General features: G+C 45.3%; 1 protein-coding gene across 1 annotated transcript in view; it reads right to left on the minus strand.

Moving 5' to 3' along the window:
* Nucleotides 1-21,073, minus strand: part of LOC113240763 (steryl-sulfatase) — a 151,358-nt gene extending 130,285 nt beyond the window's left edge. The window contains 1 exon segment of the mRNA XM_026478173.4: nucleotides 20,718-21,073. The gene's annotated coding sequence lies outside the window, so the exon portion shown is untranslated.
* Between the last annotated feature and the right edge of the window lie 4,758 nt (nucleotides 21,074-25,831).

Genomic DNA, 25,831 nt, shown 5'->3' on the forward strand with positions numbered 1-25,831 from the left:
CTTTCAATTATGAAGGATAATTTGTAACTGAAAGGAAGGATATACCAATGCTCATTCTTTCATGTGAGATATAAATGGGGACAATTTTGTAATCCACAGTTGAGTAGATCCTTAAAAAACAGAATCAAGGTATAACAAAATTAATTGTTTCTTAGAGGCCATGTCTCTGGCATCAACTCCTAGGACAGACTTCATCCCAGCCATGACAGCAAGGTTGCTGACATTACTGCTGGCTTGGAAGCCCACTGGTAACTCAATACACCTGACATACCATGATGTTGGTGTGAGGTCGTGTTCTGCTGGGTGTCCGGTGACAGTGGTCAGCTGTGTGGCCTTGGCCAATGGCCCACAGGTTAGCGACCTGCGTGAGGGCACATCAGCAGGTCTTTGCAGATTCCCGTCCTTTAACAGGCCACACTGTTCAACTGCTCATGTCAACACCTCTTAGACAGTTACCTTCCCAGATGGCTCCCTAAAACAGTGTCTGTCATTCTTCATGCTCACTCTTTCTTGGCCTGACCTCGCCCTGTTCAAGGGCATTTTCATGAGGACGGTGTCAACAAACAGGGTTCTGTTTTACCCCAGGGACCCAACAGTTGGCAGACTAGTCTCTATAATCTTAAGACTCTATGCCAAATGTGATACTATATTGAATTAATATACACAGGACTTTGAACACATAAATGGCTACACACCATGGAGTAGAGTCCCTTATTCTTTGGTTGGTAAACACACTCGCCCTGCTGACTCAAACGGGAAGGGTTTCGTTGGTGGACATTAAATATTCCCTTCTCTACAGGCATGGGTGAGTCAGGACATCGACAATCATGCCATCCATGAAAAACACCAGTTTTGGGCTTTGCTCACTGGTACTGAGCTGATAAGTGGTGTCTGACTTATGAGGACAGTTTGTCAAAGTTCCAGTGTGGGTTCTAAAAAGTGATTTAGAGGCCGATTCATAATTACTCGCTTTCGGTGTAAAATTATCAATCTTGGGTGCCTGGGGGGAATTTATGGCACATGCCAGCTCTCTCAGGTGAAGACTTTTATAAATTACTTAATACTTGATTCGCATCCCCACCCCCCAAAAGTACAGTACCATTCATTAAATTCACATCTGGATTTACAGCCTGATGTAAACTCAGGACAGGGGATCTTGGATTTTAGCGAGGGCGCTTTGGAGGACATGGGTGTCGTGGCTCAACCCCCAGGCACTGAGTCTGCAGAATTAGTCACGTTGGGAGTTGAAATCTAAGGACCTGGTTGGAGCCCGTGAAGGGTGGGTGTCCTGCTCAATGTTGCAGGTGGCACGGCTCAAATACAGCACAACCCCACGTGTCTGTTATTCACCCAGAACCACCTGCCTCATCCTAAGGACCCATGGAGCCTTGGCCAGTCATGACAGCAGAGGGTGACTCATCTCTGCTACTCTATGCTCGTTAAGAAGCGATTTGACCAGTAGGAACATTGACTTTTCTTGCTTCATCCCCCACTGGGTTTAGAAACCTGAGATTCTGGGTCAGAACGCCAGTGCCATCCACGGAGATCCAGTGAATAGGGAGAAAAGCAGAGGTCAATGGCTAGAATGAGCCAGCTCTTGAGAAGTTTGTCAGGAAAGGAAAGGAAAAGAAAGGGCAAAGTTTTGACAGAAGAGAATATGATCACAGGCAATAGCAGTGAGGGGAAAACCAACAGCTTCAGAAGCCCCAGCGAGGTGATGCCGCAGCCAGGTGATGCCCCAGCCAGGTGGTGTCCCAGCCGCACCTGCCGGGAGCATGCAGGTTAGGAGAGGTGGCAAGAGCTGAAACTCCCTTCTTTGGGCCTCCAACAAAACCCCCCCCTCAAATTAAGCGCCATTAAAAATCATTAAACACCAAAAGACAAATTACTGAACAGAGCTAGTTCCTTTTAGCACTGAAGCTCTAGTAGCAAAAACAAAACAAAACAAAAGTAATGCCCAATTATGATCAACATTCTCATTTGAAAGGGTTTGCATTGATAGAATGGATCTGCTTCCAGTAAACCTTTGTCTCTCTTTGCAACCACACATGTCCCTGAATTGGCTCAAGAACACTGACCTGAGAAAAACGTCTCTATTGTATAAGATCAATGCAGGAGGAGAAGGCAGGAGAAGTGAACGTTCACACCACTTGTCAGTGGACACACAGTTATTACTCATATAATAATCTCATTTTAGCAAGCAATGGCAGTTATAAATGAACTCCTGAAAAAACACATAAATAGCTAAGTGACAGGCCCACAAAAACTGTTCAAGGTCTATTTTTCTTTTCTTTTTTTTTTAAGATTTTATTTATTTATTCGACAGAGATAGAGACAGCCAGCGAGAGAGGGAACACAAGCAGGGGGAGTGGGAGAGGAAGAAGCAGGCTCATAGCAGAGGAGCCTGATGTGGGGCTCGATCCCATAACGCCGGGATCACGCCCTGAGCCGAAGGCAGACGCTCAACCGCTGTGCCATCCAGGCGCCCCTATTTTCATTTTTTTTAAGATTTATTTATTTGAGAGAAAGAGAGAGCATGCGTGAGTGCACACCTGTTGGGGGGCAGAGGGACAGAGAGACTCTCAAGCAGGCTCCCGGCTGAGCACCAAGGAGCCTGACGCAGGGCTCGGTCTCACAACCCTGAGATCATGACCTGAGCCAAAATCAAGAGTCAGATGCTTAACTGACTGAGCCACCCAGGTGCCCCAAGGTCTATTTTTACAAGCTACATCAATGGAACCCAACGATGGCCACATCTTAATCCCCACAAACTGATGAATATGTCACCTTACATGGCAAAAGGGACTTTGAGATGGGGAGATGGTCCTGGATGATCCCACTCCAATGTCATCATAGGATGTCTTTATAAGAGGGATGTGGGTGGGGCAGAGTCAGAGTCAGAGAAGGGAACATAAGGAGGGAAGGAACAGGCCGGAGGAAATGAAGAAGGGGCTTCGAGCTAGGAATGCGGGAGGCCTCTGGAAGCTGGAAAAGACAGAGAATGTGCCAACACCTTGATTTTAGGATTTTAGGATTTCTGACCTAAACATGGCAAATGTCCAGCTTCCAACAGGTCTGAGGCAGTGGGCGTGCTGTTCTGTCCAAGGGCATGGAAAATCAATCAAGGTAGACCTCAGAACCGGAGCACCAAAGGAGTAATTTGATCAGTGCGTTTGGCGTTTTGATCTTCCTGACTTTCTATGGAGAAGGGAAGCCATTCACTTGGTTATTCTCACAGTCCTCCCCGACCTCGCATACATTCCCTTTCAACGTCTGGGTTCGAGGCTTTGCTGCTTTCTTCAGTTCCTTACACTTCCCTCCCTCTGCTGGACCCTCTATGGTTTTGTGACTGTAATAGCAGACATTCATGTTCGAGTTCTTCCTGATGCATGAGTCATTCCTGTTTCAGAGTCCCCGGCCAGGAGAGAACATCTATATTTTTCTCTAATTGACTCTAAGCCCCAGGGCACATGCTGAACGAAGTATGTTGGTCATTTACAATTACAGATTTTAAAAGAGAATGGTCACTTCTTCCCGAGGATAGCATCACTTGCCCTTCGCCAACCAATTCTTCCTTGTTTATCACAGCCAATTTCAGAGCCATATTTTACCTGCAGGATGAAGTTTCCAGAAAGAAAAGAGTTTACCAGATATTAAGCTTTTAGCTGGGCAAGACTCCCAGCAGATGACCACTGACTGAGGTCCCAGATCACTATTAGATCAGGCCTGTCTGCCAATTTTGTGATGTGTAGGTAAGAACTCATTATTCATCGTCCAGATCAGGCCTGGTGGTCTATTGTCTATTCCCTAATCACATCATTTTGGACTTTTACTCTTGAAAATCCCTACCCAAATAATCCCCCAGCATGCTTCCATGTCCGGATTTAAAGTCTTGGGTTTTATTTACAATGGTGCGATATGCCTATACACAGTGCATTTTCCCCACCCTTACTATCAACTGTGTGTTTTGAAAAAGTCACGCATCTGTTCAGTTGATAGCTGTCGGAGATGTGCAAGTCATGGCGGTCTCACTGACAGGTGAGTTGGCTTGCTTAAGGGAAAATCAGTCTGAAGGGCCCGAACATAGGAAAGAAAGCCAGAGGCATCTCCTTGGAAAATAACCAGATAAGAGGAGTTGGAGAAACCAGGACCGATGGCAGAAGAGGGGTTACGTGATTTCACGTGAAGGCAGATGAAATGCAAGCATTCCAAGCAGGGTCACGGAGATTGTACACAGCACGCAGAGCTTTCCTTTTCTCGTGCCTGAGAGACTGAGTTCTGGGTGTCTGTCCGACAATGATTATAGGGTCACGACGTAGAGTGATGTAACTGGATGACTTTCAGCATCCCGAGGGCAATATTCCTGTGCCGTGGGTTCAAAGACATTGGAGGAAAGCTAGAAAAAGGTGCTTTGCGAACACCTGCTCAGGCAGGGGATCGTAATGGGGATGGGGAAGTGGGCATGAAGGGTTTCTCTGGGGTGATGATTATGGTCTGAAACCGACTTAGGGAGCTCACACAACTTGGTAACCTCATACAAACCACCGAATCGTGCAAGTGGGTGAATTAAATGACATGTAAAATGTGCCTCCACACTGTAAACATGCATTCCACCAACTACTTAAAGAAAAACAGGAAGACAGAGTGCATTTGTTAAAACAAATATATTCATTGAGACTAGAGTTCGTCCTCATGGGCCCCTGTGAAAGGCATAAGAGGTTGGATCTTGTGTGATTCTTACTCTCTTTCTGCTAAGTGTGAATTTTCTCCCGATGCGTCTGGAGGCCTCCAGTGTTGCGTCTCACACTGCTTTAGGGAACCTACTCTTGCACTGAGGATTTGGTGGACATTGCTTCTCTAACTAGCTTTGCCTGCCTCTTACAACAGATGCTTCCACATACACTGTCTCATTTGGTCTTCACGGAGGGCAGGTGAACGTGCAAAGGCTCTGCCCCATGCACCTGCAAGCTGGGCAGGCAGCTTCCTAAGACACCAGGAGCAGAGGAAGCAGCTGGGATTTGCCTCCATTTGGAAAGAGCTTCATGGGGGTCTCTTGCAGGCAGCACAGCCAGGAAAGAGAACCAACACGGTTGAGAGAAGCCAGGGTCTTAATACAGAAGTCACTAAGGTGAGGACAAAAACAGAAAAAGAAAGAGCCTGACCCACCAAGTGAAAGGTAGGAACAGAAAGGAAGCAATGGCCCAGGCAAGGGGGTCAGGCCCATATTCAGCATACAAGTACCACTCGTGGGAAGCATTCTAGACTCTGAGCACACGTGGACGGCAGGGGCACGGCGTCTTAAAGGTACTATAGACTTCCACGGAGCAGGCACGATACTGTTCATCGCCCTTCTTTTAAACACGGGCACCTCATGCTCTCACAGTTCACGGATACCCCAAAGTCACAATCCTTAGGAAGATATCCAAAGAAAGAACAATATCTTCAAGATGATTTCCTGGTAATGGCAGAAGTTTTTTAATCGAAGCATAGTTTTATTAACCAAAAGGCTGCCAGGAGTGCCAATCCTTCCCAAATTTATGTAAATTCAATTTTTCCTATATCGTACATGGAAAATGGACAGGTGGCCCTATTTCTAAACATGCTTTTTATGAATGCAGCAATGACCCGGCAGCTTTGGTTTTCAACCACACTGAGAGAAATTCCATTCCAGAATCTCTGCTCTTGTAACATGCCAGGAAAAAGCAGCGGTGCATATACTTGCTGGAAACCAGATGTGTTTCCTGCGTGAGATGATGACGGATGTAAGAATATAATAAAGTATGTCCCACAGGGAAAACTGTCTTGGGAAAGGATTCCTGCATGAGGAGGCTACAGGTCTAAGAACTGCAAAACTCCAGCACGAGGGGAATACAGCACCTAGAACTCAAGGCTTTTTACCCCACGATTCTTTAGTCTTTTAACTTTAATTTTTTTAATTTTCTTTTTTTTTCTCTTTTAAAAAATTTTTCTTCTTTCCTTTTTCAACCATCATCTTACCAATTTCTTTTTTAAAGTCTTTTTAAATTTTCATCTTTACAGTTACATTCTATCCTCTCAATGTATTTCCTTTTACTTCTGTATATGTAAGTTTTTCTTCCTTTAGAATTTTGAGATGTAGTTTCCTCTAACAAACTGACCAAAATACACTCAGCAGATAGTGTATTGCTCTGTTCTGTTCACCCGTCTGTCTATATTCCTTACTTTTTGTTGTTGTTTTCTTTCTCTTTTGTTTTTTCTTGCTTCTTATTTTCCATTTTTACAGTTACATTTTATCTTTTCATTGTATTTAATTTTATTTTTCTACATTTACAAGTTTTTCTTTCTTTACAATTTGGGGATCTAGTTTTCTAAAAAACAGGCCAAAATACACACAGAAACCAGTACATTGCTCTATTCTCCTCACCTGTCTGATTATATTCTCGCTCTTACCCCCTTCCCCCCAGTTTTGGGTCTCTTCTGATTTGTTCAGTGTATATTTCTCTGGGGTCATTGTTGCCCTTCTAGTATTTTGTTCTCTCATTCATCTATTCTTCTCTGGACAGAATGACAAGATGGAAAAACTCACATCAAAAAAGAGAACAAGAGGTAGGACTGACTGCTGGGGACCTAATCAATATGGATATAAGTAAGACGTCGGAACTAGAGATCAGAATGACAATTATAAAGATACTAGCTGGTCTTGAAAAGAGTATAGAAGACACTAGAGAATCCTTTTCCGGAGAAATAAAAGAACTAAAATCTAACCAAGTCGAAATAAAAAAGGCTATTAATGAGATGCAATAAAAAATGGAGGTTCTAACTGCTAGGATAAATGAGGCTGAAGAGAGAATTAGTGACATAGAAGACAAAATGAGGGAGAATAAAGAAGCTGAGAAAAAGAGAGTTAAACAACTACTGGATCACAAGGGGAGAATTCCAGAGAGAAGTGATACCACAGAGTGAAACAATATTAGAATAATTGAGATCCCAGAAGAAGAGGAAAGAGAGAGGGGAGTTTATTGGAGCAAATTATAAGGGAAAACTTCCTTAATCTGCGGAAGGAAACAAGAATCCAGAAGGCACAGAGAACCCCCTTCAAAATCAATAAAAATAGGTCAACACCCTGACATCTAATAGTGAAACTTGCAAATCTCAGAGACAAAGAGAAAATCCTGAAAGCAGCTCAGGACAAGAGGTCTATAACCTACAAGGGTAGAAACATTAGATCAGTAGCAGACCTATCTACAGAGACCTGGCAGGCCAGAAAGGACTGGCATGATATATTCAGGGTGATAAGTGAGAAAAATATGTAGCCAAGAATACTTTATCCAGCTAGAATTTCATTCAAAATAGAAGGGGTGATAAAAATCTTCTAGGACAAACAGAAACTAAAAGTATTTGTGATCACCAAACCAGCCTTACAAGAAATATTGAAAAGGGTTCTCTAAGCAAAGAGAGAGACCCAAAGTAACATAGACCAGAAAGGAACAGAGACCACACACAGTAACAGTCACTTTACAGGTAATACAATAGCACTAAATTCATATCTTTCAATAGTTACCGTGAATGTAAATGGGCTAAATGCCCCAATCAAAGGACACAGGATATGAGATTGGATTAAAAAAGCAAGATCCATTCGATATGCTGTCTGCAAGAGACTCATGTTAGACCCAAAGACACCTCCAGATTGAAAGTGAGAGAGTGGAAAACCATTTATCATGCTAATGGACATCAAAAGAAAGCTGGGGTAACAATGCTTATATCAGACAAATTAGATTTTAAGCCAAAGACTGTAATAAGAGATGAAGAAGGACACTGTATCATAATTAAAAGGTCTATCCAAAAAGAAGATCTAACAATTGTAAATATTTATGCCCCTAACATAGGAGTAGCCAATTATATAAGCCAATTAACAGCAAAATCAAAGAAATACATCGATAATAATACAATAATAGTAGGAGACTTTAACACCCCATTCACTGCAATGGACAGATCATCTATGCAGAAGATCAACAAGGAAATAAGGGCTTTGAATCACACACTAGACCAGATGGACTTCACAGATATATTCAGAACATTCCATCCCAAAGCAGCAGAACACACATTCTTCTTGAGTACACATGGAACATTCTCCAAAAGAGATCACATACCGTCACAAATCAGGTCTCAACTGGTACCAAAAGATTGGGATCATTCCCTGCATATTTTCGGGCCACAATGCTTTGAAACTGGAACTCAATCTCAAGAGGAAATTTGGAAAGAACTCAAATACATGGAGGCTAAAGAGCATTCTACTAAAGAATGATTGGGTCAACCAGGAAATTAAAGAAGAATTTTAAAAATTCATGGAACAAATGAAAATGAAAACACAACTGTACGAAATCTTTGGGATGCAGCAAAGGCGGTCCTAAGAGGAAGTATACAGCACTACAAACCTTTCTCAAGAAACAGGAAAGGTCTCAAATACACAAGCTAACCTTACACCTAAAGGAGTTGGAGAAAGAATAGCAAATAAAGCCTAAGCCAGCAGGAGAAGAGGAATAATAAAGATTACAGCAGAAATCAATGAAAAAGAAACCAAAAGAATAGTAGAATGAATCAACAAAACTAGGAGCTGATTCTTTGAAAGAATTAATAGGATTGATAAACCCCTGGAGAGACTTATCAAAAAGAAAAAAGGACGGACCCAAATAAATAAAATCATGAATGAAAGGGGAGAGATCACAACAAACACTGAAGAAATACAAACAACCGTAAGAACATATTATGAGCAACTATTGCCAACAAATTAGACAATCTCGAAGAAACGGATGCATTCCTAGAGACGTATAAGCTATCAAAACCGAATCAGGAAGAAACAGAAAACCTAAATAGACCCATAAGCAGCAAAGAAATTGAAGCAGTAACCAAAAATCTCCCAAAAAATAGAGTCCAGGGCCAGATGGCTTCCCAGGGGAATTCTACCAACCATTTATTTTTTTTTTAAGATTTTATTTATTTATTTGATAGAGAGAGAGCAAGTACAAGTGGGGGGGGGGAGCAGCAGAGGGAGAGGGAGAAGCAGGTTCCCTGCTGAGCAGGAAGCCAGATGTGGGGCTCAATCCCAGGACCCTGGGATCATGACCTGAGCCGAAGGCAGATGCTTTACTGACTGAGGCACCCAGGTGGCCCTTTACCAAACATTTAAAGAAGAATTAATACCTATTCTTCTGAAGCTGATTCAAAAAATCTAAACTCTTTTTATGAGGCCAGCATTACCTTGATCCCAAAACCAAAGACCCCACCAAAAAGGAGAATTACAGACCAGTATCCCTGATGAACATGGATGCCAAAATTCTCACCAAGATACTAGCCAATAGGATCCAACAGTACGTTAAAAGGATTATTCACCACAACTAAGTGGGATTTATTCCTGGGCTGCAAGGTTGGTAGAACATCCACAAATCAATCATTGTGATACACCAGATTAATAAAAGAAAGGACAAGAACCATATGATTCTCTCAATAGTTGCAGAAAAAGCATTTGACAAAGTACAGCATCTTTTCTTGACTAAAACTTCAGGTACATACCTCAATATCATAAAAGCCATCTATGAAAAGCCCACAGTGAATATCATTCTCAATGGGGAAAAACTGAGAGCTTTTCCCCTAAGGTCAGGAACACAGCAGGGATGTCCACTCTCCCCACTGCTATTCAACATAGTACTAGAAGTCCTAGCCTCAGCAATCAGACAACAAAAAGAAATGAAAGGCATCCTAATTGGCAAAGAAGAAGTCAAACTCTCACTCTTTGCAGATGACATGATAATCTATGTGAAAAACCCAAAAGACTTCACCCCAAAATTGCTAGAACTCATATAGCAATTCAGCAATGTGGCAGGTTATAAAATCAATGCACAGAAATCAGTTGCATTTCTTTTTTTTTTTTTTTTTTAAGATTTTATTTATTTATTTGACAGAGAGAGACAGCCAGCGAGAGAAGGAACACAAGCAGGGGGAGTGGAAGAGGAAGAAGCAGGCTCCCAGCGGAGGAGCCTGACGTGGGACTCGATCCCGGAGCGCCGGGATCACGCCCTGAGCCGAAGGCAGACGCCCAACGACTGCGCTACCCAGGCGCCCCATCAGTTGCATTTCTATACACCAACAATGAGACAGAAGAAAGAAATTAAGGAGCCGATTACATTTACAATTGACCCAAAACCATAAGATACCTAGGAGTAAATTTAACCAAAGAGGCAAAGGATCTGTACTCAGAAAACTATAGAATACTCATGAAAGGAATTGAGGAAGACACCGAGAAATGGAAAAACGTTCCATGCTCATGGGATGGAAGAACAAATATTATTAAAATGTCGATGCTAGCTAGAGCAATGTACACATTCAGTGCAACCCCTAACAAAATGTGATCAACTTTTTTTCACAGAACTGGAACCAATAATCCTAAAATTTGTATGGAACCAGAAAAAACCCCGAATAGCCAAACTATGGAAAGAGCCCAGATGTCCATCAACAGATGAGTGGATAAAGAAGATGTGGTTCATATATACAACGGAATATTATGCAGCCATCAAAAGAATGAAATCTTGCCATTTGCAACGTCATGGATGGAATTAAAGGATATTATGCTGAGCGAAATAAGTCAATCAAAGAAAGGCAATTATCATATGATCTCACTGATATGCAGAATTTAAGATACAAGGCAGGGGATCACAGGGAAAGAGAGGAAAAAATGAAACATGATGAAACCAGAGAGGGAAACAAACCATAAGAGACTCTTAACTCTAGGAAACAAACTGAGGGTTGCTGGAGGGGAAGGGGGGTAGGGGATGGGGTGGCTGGGTGATGGACATTGGGGAGGGTATGTATTGTGGTGAGTGCTTAGTGTTGTTAAGACTGATGAATCACAGACCTGTACCCCTGAAACAAATAATACGGCATATGTTAATTAATTGAATTTAGACGAACAATAAATTTTAAACATTTTAAAAAGAAAAAAATAAAGTCAGGAAATCCTAATTCTATGAATATAGTAACTAACGGTTGTCAGCATTGCAAAGTGATTACTGGATAACCTGTTGGTAGAAAAGTATAAAAAGGCCACGCAAAGTGATTCCAAATATCGTTACCATGTACTTATCAGAGATCCAAATGACATTCCCCTCCCCACCTTAGGTCACCGCTTGAACCAAGTCGAAATACTTATACTCCGAGTATAATTTCATACACAAGTTTCATTCGGTCGAAAAGATGCAAATGTAAAATGCATAGCGTAAACGAAAATCATAGGACTAGTGTTTCCATTAGAAAATTTTGCATGGCAGGTGTGATCGAAGGCAGCTGGGAATGCAGGGAATTTCTGTACTTCTTTGCAGAAGGCCCCCCGGAGTCACCAGTATTGATCCCTGCAATGGATCCAATCGGACATATAATTGGGTATATTCCCACATATATTCCGCGTACCGCACTGTACCATGAGATGTTTCATGGCCTAATTAATGGCTGGGCAGTGGCCAGGAGCTCTATTTGCTGAGGATAATTTGTGATTAGCCATTCAGCCACTTCTATGCTATTATGTCTAATAAAATCCCCAATCTCATAATTTGTCAGCTGGATGCAATTGTATTGAGGGCGAGGGAACGGGCATCAGAAGGGAGACGTAAATGAGTACAGTAAACCCAAACCTAACGGCCCCTCATCGAAGGGGAGCTTAAATATTCGTAAGGCGATGGTACACTGGCTCTGTCCTCTGGACTTCACACCCTCTGGTTCTGTCCCCAGACCAAGGCAGGGGGGATACATGGCAGGGGAGTGGCAGGAGAGAGAAGTAAAGAAGCCAGGTGCCAAAAGAAAGGCAGGTGACCCAGCTTGGAGAACTGGCAGGTGGGCAATGAGTCCCAGCTGACCCTGTTGGCTCCTGGTTCCATGACCCAGTGCAAGCTCGGATGCAGATTCCACTTACCAACTCACTGTCCTGGAACTCCTGCACCGTCCTCGAAAGGCCAGCCCGCCACAGGACCGGGAATGGCTCCTACGGATTTTCAAGTCTGGGAAGGGAGCTACCCAAAGGTGGTGCCCACCCGCGGCCGCACCAGCATGGGTCTGGATGGCCCCCCTGAACCTCTGGGCCTGCCCGAGGTTGTCACAGCCCTTCATGAGCTCAGAAGCATGACATCCTGCCCATTGGTGTCGGTTTCTGGGACTCCCCGTTCCATTCACGATACCTTGGCGACTGCCCGTCCTGATAAGGTGCAGGGCAGACAGAAACAAGTCCTAGCAGTGCTCCTAATATATGCCGAGGGTTTGCCAATTGCTCTTTCACAGCTGAACGCATGCTTCCTCCACACAAGTTCGGACAGGAGATATCGTAATTCTGCCTCTCAGGGCTTCTCAGCCCAACAGACGAAATTCTCTAAGGGAAGGACCTCAACAACGAACAGCTATGCAAAGTTGCAGTGGAAGCCGGCAAAGGGGTTGCTCAAAGAGTTACACAGACCCACCATAGGACCCGGAGATTCTGTGTCTGAGTAGACACCCAGAGGGACTGAAAGCAGGGCCAGAAATGAGCATCCGTACACTGTGCAGAGCCAAAAGCTGGAAACCACCCAACTGTCTGTCCACAGATCAACAGAGAGACAAAATGCAATCTATCCGTAAAACAGAATGTGATTCAGACGTAAAATACAACAAAACAGCGAAACGCACTACAGCACAGATGAACCTTGAACACCCGTGCTCGGTGACAGAAGCCAGTCACAAAAGGTCACGCAGCAGGTGATTCCGTTTCTGAGGAATGTCTAAAATCAACAAATGCACCGAGACAGAATCCACCTTTGTGGTCACCAAGGGGCAATGGGAGGGGAGAGGGAGGTTTTGGGGAATGAGTTACAAAGTTTTAAAACTAGACTTGGTTGAATGCACGAAATGCCCCCAAGTTCCACTCTTTGCCGTGGTTAATTGTATATGTGAATTTCACCCCTAACAAAAAAAGCATTAAAGATGTATTGAAGCTGAAACTGATTTAAAAGAAAAAACATACCCATCCCGCCTTCTGCTATCAATTCTGATTGCACAAATTTACATCCTCAAATTGAGACATACACAAGGGCCAAACCCCTAGTGTGAGCGGAGGCAGGGCTCTAGGCTACAACTGGTGGGGAAGGGGGACCCCTTTCCCCCCTCCCTGGCAGAGGGACATGAGCCTGAGTTCCAGGGGACATTCAGGGCAAGGACAGATGGAGGGGAGACACCGCAGGTGTTCGCATAACAATTCCCATCAGTGAGAGAGCCCTTCCCCACCAGCTGTAGCAGGGGGGTCCCCTGCATGAAGGGAGAGGCAGGGGGAGTCCAGGGAGACCTCACCAAGCCTGCCTGGCGGGAAGGGCACTTTCTGACTGCTGCACCTTTCCAGAGGGGTCCCCAGACATGTTCCTGAGCGAGAGGAGGACAGTGCTATGATGAGCAAGGACAGATTCTGGCCCTATACTGTGAAATATTCCATGAGGTACTGGGTCCCCCATTCCTTCATTATTAGGAAATGAAAATAAATGACGTTAACATGAACTTATGACCACCAGTAATGACAATCCTGGCACACACGTCACTTTCTCCAAATGTGTGCTGGTAACTAGGTCCATTTGGTTCCTGGCACATATGTTTTCTACATCCTATTTAGACTCCCAGCTCTGCCCACAAGAAGGCACCTGCTTCGGACAGAATTCTAAGACAGCCTCGCGGCTTTCAGCCCCTGGTACTCACACCTTTGTGTGATCCTCTTCTCTCCAGAGTGAGGGGACCCGTGATGTGTTTCTAACCAACAGGATATGGCAAAAGCGAAAGGATGCTGTCTGTGTGATTGAGGTCCCTGGTCAGCTGACTCTGTGCTAACCAAAAGGGACTTTATTGTGGGTGGGCCTGGCCTAATCAGGTGAGTTCCTGAAAACAGATTCCAAACAGAAGAGACGTTTTCCTGCAGGCCTTGATGAAACAGTCATGGCGTGAAATGCCTACAGGGAGGGACCGTCCCTGGAAACTAAGGGCCTCCGTCCAACAATCACAAGGAACTCGACTGGCCAACACCTTGAATGAGCTTCTTGGAAGGAGAGCCCAAGCTCCAGAGGACAATGCAACCCCAGCCAACACTTTGGTGCAGCCTTGTAAGACCCTGACCAGAGGCCCCAGGTAAGCCATGTCCACACACTCGACCTGTAGGTTCTGCGAGATAATCGGTGGGCGGTACTCTGAGCCACGACATTTGTGGGAATCTGCTATGCGGCAACGGAAAATAACTAGGACAGTATCCACTTCCATATATACACAAGACACTGATAACACCACAGACTTTAACCACGATGCGAAACAAACTGTTTTGATACAGAGGTCGGCCTCCGTCGGCAGCCAGAAACGGCAGCTACGGCTCCTATCAATCAGCCTTACAAAGCCCAGTCCTAGATCCCACAGCTTTTCCTCTGATCCTGCGACCTTCCCGCACATACAACTAGAAAATCCCTTTGTATCCATAAAACAGAATAGAATTCTGCCGTAAAGTGGAATGAAATTGTGCGACCTGTTACAATATGCAGGAACCTCGAAGCTACGATGTGGCGGGGAAGAAGGCCGTCACAAGAGGCATCACAGTGCATGGCTCTATTTACAGGAAATGTCCTTGAGGAGCAAATATACAGACGCCTGTGGTCACCAAGGCCTGAGGGCAGGGGGCTGGGGGGCTGGGGGAATGATTTAGAAAGTTTGAGGATTAGAACGAACTAAATGCCTCTGTACACTTTACAATTGTTATCCATATGCTATGTGAATTTCACCCTGATTTAAAAACAGAAACTTTAAAGAGAGGTACCAAAGCTGAGGTTTATGTATCAGTGAGGTGGCATTGAGTTTGTCACTTCCAACCTAAGACCTCCTGAGTCATGCACCCAGCTCTAGACACCTGCCACTATTACCTCTTAGATTAAGGAACTTGTCACTTGGACTCACTGGCAATGAGAAGGTGCCGGAATCCACTTCATGGGGCTGACTATCGTGAGTCGGCCTCGTGACATGTGAATTATTTGGTACGGCCCAGAATGCCCATGAAGAGGATGGCTTTCGACACCCCTCCGGATGAGTGACACAGGTGCTGTGTGATCGTACGGTGGGGCAGAAAAGCTCCTGACGCTGATGCATCAGCACCAGGGTGGCTCAATCAGTTAAGCGTCTGCCTTCAGCTCAGGTCACGATCCCAAGGTCGTGGGATCAAGCCCTGTGTCAGACTCCTTGCTCAGCGGGGAACCCACTTCACCCTCTCCCTCAGCCTCTCCTTCCAGGTTCTGCTCTCTCTGTCACTCACTCTCGTTCTCTCTCAAATAAATAAAAACTTAAAAAAAAGAAAGAAAGAAAAGAACGTGGGTCTGCTTTTCCCCACCCGTAAAATAGGGCTCATCACCCCGTACAGCATCAGCTAAACCAGCGGTTGTCACCTGGGGGTGATTATGCCTTCCTAGGGACAGTGGGCAAAGTCTGAAGACATTTGGGGTTGTTGCAATTGAGAGGGTACTAATGGCATCTCTTGGACAATATCCAAGGATGGAGCTGAACACCCCACAATGTGCAAAACTCACCCATAACAAAGAATAATGCAAGCCTGCATATCAACAGGGCTCAGCCTGAGAAAGCCTGTTCATGCACCCGTGCTCGCCAAACGGCACCAAATGCTTCATAACCAAAGTGGACTCGGTGTTTGTGCTTAATGCAATCAGACATCTGGCCTTTCCAAAGTCAAGATGTGCTGCTGACCATCCCAGCCGTTAGATCCCAGGCGGGGCCATCGTGACTCCCAGCAGATTTGAGTAAGGGGTCTTTGCCTCTTAGGTGCATGGGCTGGGGAGGAGCGGTCAGAAGCTGCTTCTCACCGGGTGTGGCGACCAAAAGATACCGAACTTCTGCCCCACTTTTCTGGCTGAATGTAGGTTTCTCACTAGTCCCACCTTATCGCAAAGCCTGCAGAGTTTGCAAAAGTCACGAGGTTTGAAGCGGTGGAAGGTAGTTCTGAAGGGATTACGGCATAGTTTGATAGCCTAAACCGAAAAAAAATCACAAGGTACAACGATCCTCTGATGGTTCAAAGTCACAACAGGCTCCAAACGAACCCTCCCCTGCTTACAATTACAATCCCAGCTCCGCAGTCTCAAAACGCAAACTTTTGGGGCCAAGTGTGTTTCAGAATTCAATTTGGGGGGTGGGGGATTTTAAAAGGTAATTTAAAAAATCAAAATAAATTTATTAAAAGTATGCAGAGTCTGCTGCAAAGCTGAGCTGCTCCCAGAAGTTTCTTTTTTTTTTTTTTTTTAGATTATTTATTTATTTATTTATTTGACAGAGAGAGAGAGAGACAGCCAGTGAGAGAGGGAACAGGAGCAGGGGGAATGGGAGAGGAAGAAGCAGGCTCCTAGCGGAGGAGTCTGACGTGGGGCTCGATCCCAGGATTCCGGGATCACGGCCTGAGCCGAAGGCAGACGCTTAACGACTGTGACCCCCAGGAGCCCCCCCCCAGGATAGTTTCTGACACTCCTAATGGGCAGTGTTGTTTTCTACAGAACTGCACTCATCGTATTACACCTCTTAACAATTCCGAGAAACAAATACTTGTAAGTTCCTGAGGTGGTGGGTGTGAAGGAAACTTACTAAGGTGATCACTTCGCAATATGTATCCAATCATCACGATATGTATCAAACCATCCCATCAGCTATTCCAAACTCACGAGACACTGTATGTCAATTATAACTCAGTACAATTTTGGCACATTTGTACATCTGTATTCCAGTTTTACTGCATGTCAAATACGGATTCCAGTTTTGCTGAGATATAATTGACATGTCATGCATTAAGTTCGAGGAGCTCAACGTAATGATTTGATATATGTACATACTGTCTAGTTTCTTGGTTTTTCTTGGTATGTAACACATAGTGTTACACGTGGTGATTTTCTTGGTATGTAAAACATAGTGTTACACATGGTGATTTTCTTGGTATGTAACACATAGACACACATACACGGAAAAACACAATGGCAGATCCGTCACGCGCTCTGTAACGCACCCTGGAACAAAATTCTGGACAGGCGTCTGCACTCACTCATAGGAATAGTTCTGCAGCAAAACATTTATAATGAGTATCTGCATTCCGTGGGATGAATAAACACTGTTTAAGTTTACATCGGTTTACGTTCATCGGTGCAGAACGGCCAAAAACAAGCTACCCAAAAAACTTGCTTTGCAATCCTTTTGTTTTCTTTGTTCTTGTTGATTATGGACAAAGGGCTGTAGATCCGTAATGCAGAAGGGAGCACTTGGAAAGGAGTCTTGGGGCACCTGGGGGGCTCAGTCAGTGAAGCATCTGCCTTCAGCTCAGGGTCCTGGGATCAAGCCCCTTATCGGGCTCCCTGCTCAGCGGGGAGTGTGCTTCTCCCTCTGCCTCTCCCCCCAACTCATGCTCGCGCTCTCTCTTTCCCTCTCTTTCAAATAAATAAATAAAATCTTAAAAAAAAAAAGGAAAGGAGTCAAGACACCAGGCAGTGGGGAAGCCCGTCCATGCTCAAAAGGATGCTAGCCAAGTCACCTCAACTTGTGTAAGCCCACACTTCCCTTGTGACAGATAGGGGACACAGGAAACCTGTGTCTGATAGTGACTCAGGTCAGACCAGCTGGGACAACCTCCAACATCATGGAGCTTCCTGGAACCTGGCAAACAGCTGAGAGGAGGTGACGAGGCTTATCTCCACGCCTCCACTCAGCAAGTCTCTTCACTGGGGGCGGCTTTTCCTGCCCAGGAAACACTTGGAATGTCTGGAAACAGTTCTGTACCGGGGGTGGTGGTGCGCTGTGGCATCTCCTGGGTACAGTCCCAACATCCTAGAAACGCAGGTCAGTCCCTATAGCAATGAGCCTTCCAGAGCGAAAACTAAGAAACGCCGGGGCAGACAAATCACTTGGAACCGAGGACACCCCAGTCCTGTGCCCATCAATGGACGAGGCCTCCCCCAGTCCCGGAACTGCTCAGAGGAACCCCGGGCCCCCTCCCTCTCACCTCTGTGGTTTCTATCAGAGTGGAAAGTCAAAGGCACTACAGTGAATTTGCCCCATGTGAGTCTCTGCCCTGTACTTCCTCCTTTTAATGAGCACTTAATTATTATTGACATTGCGACCTGCACTATTTACAAGCAGTGTTTGTGTTCCCATTTGGACAACTCTGGAGGTAAGACTGGACTTCTGTTTCATCACTGTAAAATCTTTCATTACCTGAATCCCAAGGGTGCTAGGTAAGGGCTGGTTGACTCAGCGACCACGTTTTACAGGGTTAATTTCCAAACAAGGTAGGAATTTCAATGAGGAGAGGACAAGATACACACAAAACAACAGACATGGAGAGTGGCCTGGAGAACAGGCCTCCGGATTTTCACCCACAAACTTTTCATGTTTACTTTAATCAGCCCTTCAAGGGACGCCTGACATTTACTGCTCAGTTGTGTTTTTTTTTTTTTCTTTTTTAAGATTTTATTTATTTGACAGAGAGAGAGACAGGCAGCGAGACAGGGAACACAAGCAGGGGAGTGGGAGAGGAAGAAGCAGGCTCCCAGCAGAGGAGCCTGATGTGGGGCTCGATTCCAGGACTCCAGGATCACGCCCTGAGCCGAAGGCAGACGCTCAACGACTGAGCCACCGAGGCCCCCTGTACAGCTCAGTTTTAAATGCAAATACAAGGAAGCCCTTGTAAATTTTTCCCCCCGAGCACTGAAAGCTTTTACATTTCTGGATCATGACGTCATCAGTTGTTAGGCTATAATCTCATTATAAATGAAAATGGGGCAATTTCTTGGTGGGTAAATATTAACGTTACTGTAGACACCAATTCATACGGATAATCTGTCAGGTACGATCGTGGGATTGTCGAGACAGAGAGTGCCTGTCCTAAATGACCATAAAGTGGAATCGTCTAAAAGTTTCACCATTTTAGGTGACATCATTTCCAAAGACAATTCGTTTTATCACCCCTCCCATTCAATCCTCAAGGCTTAGCTCAGAGGATGGAATCCATGCATACCTGAAAAAGGTCGAGGGGTGCCTGGCTCGCACAGTGGGTTCAAGGTCTGATGCTTGATTTCGGCTTAGGTCATGGGATCGAGCCCTGCCTCAGGCTGGGCGCTCAGAGCCTCTCCCTCTGCCCCTCCGCCTTCTCTCTCTCTCTCTCTCTCTCTCTCTCTCAGATAAATAAGTAAATCTAAAAAGAAAAATGCTGATACCCAGAGAAGCAGCAGGCAAGCCCTCGACATCATAATTAACTTAGACAGTAGCATGGAGGGTTTATCTGGAAGGGATTATACACATGCCTTACCACCTCTCTTTGCAAAAAAATTAAAAAAAAAAAAATCATACATTTGGCCGGCTCACGATTGCTAGATTACATAGGGCATGCATTACAAAGGTCACGCCCTCCCCCATGCTTCTCTCCTGTAAGCAATTTACATTTTCAGAATAAAGAGTGGTCAATTTCTGAGCTGCGTAACATTCCTTGCTTAACCCTGATCCTTTGTAAAGACAGTCTACATGGCCCAACACAATTTCCGACAGTGGAGTAATGAACACCGCAGCCTAGAGCAAAACCAACGCTGCGTGTTAAGCCACATAGCTACCAACTGGGATCACTTGTGTTCTGCTTTAAGGGGTTCATGACAGATTTTGTATCCACACGCTTAAAATAAGTATTTCAAAAAATATATGTTTTTTAAAGGTTTTACTTATTTGACGAGAGAGAGAGCGAGCGGGTGCAGCAGAGGGAGACGGAGAAGCAGGTTCCCCACCGAGCCGGGAGTCTGACGTGGGGCTGGAACCCATGACCCTGGGATCACGACCGGAGCCCAAGGTAGCCGCTTAACCGACTGAGCCAACCAGGCACCCCAAATATTTCAAAAAAAAATTTTAAAAAGCTTAAGAAAAGAGACCTGCCATGAATTCTGTGTCAAATTTACTCTTTAGGAAAGCAATGAGTCATAAGCTTAGGATAATACCAATGTTTGCTGGCATAGGCTTGATGGCACATACACCTTATTCACATTCATTCTAACTTGGAAGCACTGGTTCTAATATTTTGATACATAAAGCTAATTCAATTTCTCCTCTGAGTAAGCTACAGCACAAAGTCCACCTCTTTATTTGCCCATTTCCTCTTGGGTTTCTTGCCTCTGGGCTCTCCATTATTCTTTGTATCCACCGTGTGTTTTCAAACTACCACTTTAATCCAGAAAGAAGAAAAAAGAAAAGAAAACAAAAGAAAAGAAAACAAAAGAAAAGAAAAAAGGAAAGAAAAGAAAGTATTTGGCAATCGCTTTCCTCTCCCGAAAAGACCTCCCTGTTTCAGGGCAAAGGAACAAATGAAAACAGATGAATTCTTGCAGGCAGTTCCACAGGTTTTTAAAAAATGTCACACAACAGGTAAGAAGGTACACGCTTTCATTATTCCCCCTGAGGATCCCCGAAAATGCTATCTCCCGTAGCTAAGACTTAGCTCGACAGCTTCTTTAATTAACTCTCCCCCTGTTTTAAGTATCCCAGAAAGGGGCAGAAAAAGAAACTTTAAGATTTCGTCTGAAGCAGCAACGTTAGACTATTTCCCCGGTAGCCGTTTGCCAGACATCACGTATCTCAATATCTCAGCAGCAGAGAAACCACGACAAAAAATGAATCCAACTCACCAGTTCCTACGAGGCGCTCGCTAGGGGACTCAGACACGATACCCTTCCTCCAAAGATCTCACAGAGCTTTTCAAGGAACCATGCTGGACGGCACCCAGCCCAAAGCTCCCGGGGTGTGAATAACAATGAGACAGCCTGGCCAGCTTCCACTGACCCTCCTTGAACATAGAGTCATCACGGGGTGATGGGCGAATCCATCATAAAAAAGTTATTTAACTGCTTCTATGTGTCCTCTTGGTCCTTCCTCACACCCTGCATGGTTTACGTCTCAATCAGAGGGCAACTGCACTTCCTGCACAGAACACGCTAATTGCAAGTTAGCTATCAGCTCATTCAAGACGTGTATCAGTTTCAAACGCTTCACTGCAACCTTTGTTCACCTGTCGGCATGCTCAGGTGGAAAACAAACAAACAACAACACCGGACGTGCACCGCAGAACCCAGAGCAGGTGTTGGTGAGGAAGGTGGGGAAGGACTGTGCGTGCGGGCGGGGGACGGAGGGCGGACACCTGCTGACGTGCTGTATTCTAGCACTAAGGACTGGGGACGCGGCTGAGGGTGCTAATGGCGGGGCAGACGTTTTGAACGCTCTGCAGATAGCCTGCTGCGCACGAGCCCTGCAAGGCTGTCTGTTAGGTGACTTACACCTACCCACACATCACACAGCGCCCCGAGGAATTCATTCTCCTTGTCAACACCGAGGGTTAGGCGGTGAGCAAGGACACCACCAAGCTCCGTGGGTGGCAAGCAGGCAGATATGACAGCACCGTGATGACACGAGCACGGGAGGCCCTGCTCCTACGTCCTGGGGGGAAATCACACACCAGGGAAAAACAGAAAAAAAAAAAAAAAACAGAAGTTCCCGGGTTTTTCTCTTTCTATATTTCCTTTCACGTCATTCATTGTGTTTCGTTTAGAAGAAGAAGAAGGGAAAAAAAAGGGAAAACCACCCTCTGCGTCTTTGTTTTCATTACTCCACGTCTATGAATAAAACACTGCTCATTTTTAATGATTTTGTGTGCCTCCGGGTCCTGGCAGGCACTCCAATAATTCACACATGACGTAGCAGGTGCGAACGTATTTCCCATTCTTAACAGTAACCCCAGATACTAGTGGCACCCCGAAACCTGGAGAGATATTTCATCCTGAATGAGCAGGACCCGGATGTCATTGCAAAGTGACATCTGGTCTCCCAGAGTCTCTGTGAAACTTATCTGTACGACAGATGTGTTATATAAGCTCGTGGTCCAAATTCTAACATGCCTCTGGATGCTTCCAGCCGCTGAACGCCATAAAGCTCAGTATGCAACGTCTAGGACAATACTGAAATGCTGCTACCCCTTTAATTCCCGGGTGAGTCACCCCCAGCAAAAGCGCGGCTTTCGTGGTCCCGGAGGGGTGCATGTGGAGAGCCGCTTCTGGCTTTCTCATTCACAGCCCAGCCCACTCTTAGCTGCTGCTATGGTCCCAAGGCATGGAGTGTGCAGGGAAAGATGGGACCAAAGGGGCAGAAAGTGCTCCTGTCAAGGGTCCTACTGAGAGATGGCTTCAGGCACAGTGGAGACGAGTTCTTGGGAGCCATCCAGGTGACTCCTCCCTCGTCCTTGGAAGATGTCTTACTGCGCTGTGGCTGCAAGCCTTCCCCCAGGCTAGTCCCCGTCTGTCACTGAGGCGGTCGGGTTGTGTATCTTTGCTGTCCAGAGTCAGCCTCTATCAGCGCCTGGAGCCTCTCCAACTTCCTCACACGGGATCAGCCCCTTGTGCCCAGAGAGACTCCTTTGTACGGAGTCTCGTTGAATCCTCCTCTGGGGGGTAGACAGGAGCACAGCACCCTCGGGGCATGGGCGGGACACCAGTGCTAAAGAAATCCCCTCACAAACCCCTCCTGTCTCCTTCTGCACCCCTGCTACAGGGCCACGGAACCCGGGGGGATCCAGGCTACCTACATCAAAGATTCCCCCCGACACACTTTCTTTCTTTGCCCCTCTCCCGATGCTTTCAACCTAGTACCTTACTATGATACATATCCCCACAGGATGATTTATCTTAGAAAGTGCAAGGAGGACTTGGAGGCAGATGGGTACGAATTCAGTTCTGACCCTGGTACTGGCTCGCTGTGTGACCTCAGAAAAGCACTTAACCTCTCTGAGCACCAGCCCTCTTTTCTGCAGTAGGCAGAACCCTATGTTCCAGGGAAGCTTACTGATTAGGGACAACAGCCCAGGGCACAATGCCTGGCAGTTAAACAAACCCTCCTTGTTGGAAAATTTTAGTGTATGGAAGTGAAAATATTCCACTTGTTCAAACTATGTAAACCACTCTGCTTTGGGGTCATGAAAAGAAGAGGCTTTGTTTTATTAATTCACGTAGGAATTTGTGAACAACTTCAGGAAGTTGTTCAGTGCTGAACCTAACTGGTGTCTGACAGCCCTCTCACCGGGCTAACCACCAAAGGCATCACACGGGAACCCTCAAGCCAAAACCGGGTATGCATCTCTACAGAGGAAGAGTCCAATGGAGAGACGGTGGCTGGAAAATTCTCGACTCCCACAGAACTAGGGCGCAATGCAGTCATTCGGGGATTAGCAAGCAAAGACTCATTCTCCAAGACCGGACCTAAAGACCAACGCTTGGTCATTAGGGCCTTGAATCAAGGAGCAAGCATCTCAATGCAAATCAGGCAACTGGACCAGCAACATGGCGCTCACAGAAGGGTTCCTGTCTTAGCCATATGGGGAGGACAGGGTGTGGAGTCAGAATCCACAATGCAGTCTTCCTGTTGTATGATCTACTGCGACCCAGCACGAGCTGCGTGTAGCTCTCTGTACACCCAGGATGAGCCTGGCTGTTCTCCAGCAAGCCACCCACCACCTTCGTAACGCCCAGAAACGCTAAACCATCTCTTGTCTTGAGACCCTCCCTGGTGATCACGATGAATGTTCCCGGAAGCACCCCGCCCCCCATGCAATTCATATCTAAGGCGGGCGGGTGCCAAACAAAGAAAGCAGATGGAAATTTCTCAGTTGTTTCCGGGTAGGTGTTTCTGGTCATTTATGGTTTTCGATTACCACGCACTTCTCATTGTTGATGAGCACTGTGTGTGAATTACACAGGGCTCTTTGATGTAATACATTCTCGGGCTTGAAGCTTTATCATTAAACCCATAACGAAGTGCTGGTGTATCACCTTCCCTTAAATGGCACTGTGGTCCACTGCAGGAGGAAGGACTCACAGGAACTGACTACGTCTAAGGTTCATCCAGAGTAGTTGAAATGGCCCTGGGGAACAGACTCGAAATACATGCTTTTCAGGGGCACCTGGGTGGCTCAGTCGTCAAGCGTCTGCCTTCGGCTCAGGGCGTGATCCCAGGGTCCTGGGATCGAGTCCCGCATCGGGCTCTCTGCTCCGCTAGGAGCCTGCTTCTCCTTCTCCCACTCCCCCTGCTTGTGTTCCCTCTCTCACTGGCTGTCTCTCTCTGTCAAATAAATAAATAAAATCTTAAAAAAAAAAAAAGTAATACATGCTTTTCAAATGTTCTCCCTTGCACGTTAAATATCGTGGCAGGTGACAAACATAGTCAATGGAAGTGTGTCCACAAAAGAAGAAAACACGTTTGTGGTACCTGTTTGATGCCCCCATTTTACGTAAACTATTACAAAACTCTTAAATCTGTGCAATTATATACACACAGATAGACACCCATGTTATACAGAGAAAACTTTCCTCTGAAGGACACACACGCATCTGCTTGCATAGATGACGCACGTGTACGTGTTAAATCAGCCTGCTGAAATGATATGCTATGACTTCTATTCGTAGGTTTCTAAAAACCACAAATGCACACATTTATATGTAATGTATGACATATTAATATGTATATATGGAAGACAAATTTAAATATTATATATATTTCCTCAAGTTTCTTAAAAACACACAATGAGGGGCATCTGGCTGGCTCAGTCAGTAGAGCATACAACTCTTGATCTCGGGGTTGTGAGTTCAAGCCCCACGCTGGGCACAGAGATGACTTAAAAAAACACAAAAGAAACACCCCCTCCTACACACACACACACACACACACACACCCCTAGATTATCTACACACAGAACATGCCCCTGCTCTTTAGATTCCTAAAATCTTCACTGTTGCAAGTTCTAAAAAGTCTCATTCTGTACAATTCACAATGTAGATCTACTCTGCTGTGCCAGCTGCCGTGAACTGCCCTCCTCCCCTTCGAGGTCCCCATCCCATTCCTCAGCTCAGGATGGCACAAACACTTCATGTTACCTTTCCGACTTGGAAACTCTCACGAATGTGGGGTTCCTGTACCTATGAAATTAAATTTGATTTTTCTCCTGCTAATCTGTCTCATGGCAAGTTAATTCTGACAGCAGGTGGAAGAGTCTAGGAAGAGGTGAGTAAAATTCCTCCTCCCCAACTGCCATTATAGATTTATACCCAAACTGCACAAGAAAAAAAAAATTAAAAAAAAAAATTCATTTTCTTCTTGGTTATTTTTTGGACCTTTTTCTTTTTTTATTCTTACTGTTTCTTGTTATTTATTTATTTTTTTTTTGCTGGTGGTCTCCACAATATTTATTTCCTTTTTTTTTTTTTTTTGGTACAAATAAATATATTTGATTTTCACATTAGTTATGGTTTTGATTACTTATCCACAATATAAGACATTTAAAAGTATGTAAAGGAGCATGTGGGTGACTCAGTCAGTGAAGCATCTGCCTTTGGCCCAGGTCATGACTCCGGGGTCCTGGGATCATGCCCCACAGGGAGCTCCCTGCTCTGCGGGGAGCCTGCTTCTCCCTTTCTCTCTCCTGCTCCCCCTGCTTGTGCTCTCTGTCTCTCTCTAATAAATAAATAAAATCTTAAAAAAAAATAGAAAGTATCTAGAAAAGTATAAAAATAGACAGTGCTGCTTGTGCGTTCTTTTCGAGGAAGCCAGATCAATTTGGGCTAGGACTCCACCCTGCTCCTTCTCAGGTGTGTGGCCTGAGGCGAGGCAGCCAACCTCTCTCGAGCTGCATTAGCTCATTTATACTTAAGAATAATTACACCGCCTCCCCAGCGAGATTGTTGACATGGTTTATATAAACCAG

This window comes from Ursus arctos, chromosome Y (assembly GCF_023065955.2).
Source record: "Ursus arctos isolate Adak ecotype North America chromosome Y, UrsArc2.0, whole genome shotgun sequence".
Taxonomy (NCBI): domain Eukaryota; kingdom Metazoa; phylum Chordata; class Mammalia; order Carnivora; family Ursidae; genus Ursus; species Ursus arctos.